Source organism: Bubalus kerabau, chromosome 17 (genome assembly GCF_029407905.1).
Source record: "Bubalus kerabau isolate K-KA32 ecotype Philippines breed swamp buffalo chromosome 17, PCC_UOA_SB_1v2, whole genome shotgun sequence".
NCBI lineage: Eukaryota > Metazoa > Chordata > Mammalia > Artiodactyla > Bovidae > Bubalus > Bubalus kerabau.
The window spans coordinates 48,192,002-48,192,436 of record NC_073640.1 but is presented as its reverse complement, the minus strand read 5'-3'; the positions used below and the strand labels follow the sequence as shown (position 1 = coordinate 48,192,436).

Here is a 435-nt window from a genome sequence, read left to right as displayed (position 1 = left end):
TCAAGGGAAAATATTAAAGCAAAGCCCTAAAAGATTTCTGAGGAAGCCCAGAACTAAGAGCAACCCTGATGAGCCTTCCCTGGTGGTCCAGTGGTGAAGAATCCATCTTCCAATGCAGGAGACACTGGTTGGATCTCTGGTTGGGAAATTAAGATGCCACATATCATAATGTAACTAAAACTCATGTGCCACAACTAAAGAGAAGACTGAGCACTGCAACAAAAGATCCCACATGCTGCCACTACAAAGATCCTGTGTACCACAACTAACCCCCAGCGGAGCTGAGCATAAATAAATAAATAGATTTAAAGACAAGGGAGACGGTGACGGTGCTTGCTTCAGCAGCGCATATACTAAAACTGCAACAACACAGAGAGGATAGCATGGCCCCTGCACAAGAATGACATCCAAATTTGTGAAGCATTCAATATTTTC

At 43.4% G+C, this 435-nt stretch overlaps 1 non-coding gene across 1 annotated transcript; it reads left to right on the top strand.

Moving 5' to 3' along the window:
* Positions 1-329: 329 nt before the first annotated feature.
* Positions 330-435, top strand: LOC129632654 (U6 spliceosomal RNA). The gene has a single exon (XR_008704641.1). It is a non-coding gene; the product is annotated as a U6 spliceosomal RNA (small nuclear RNA).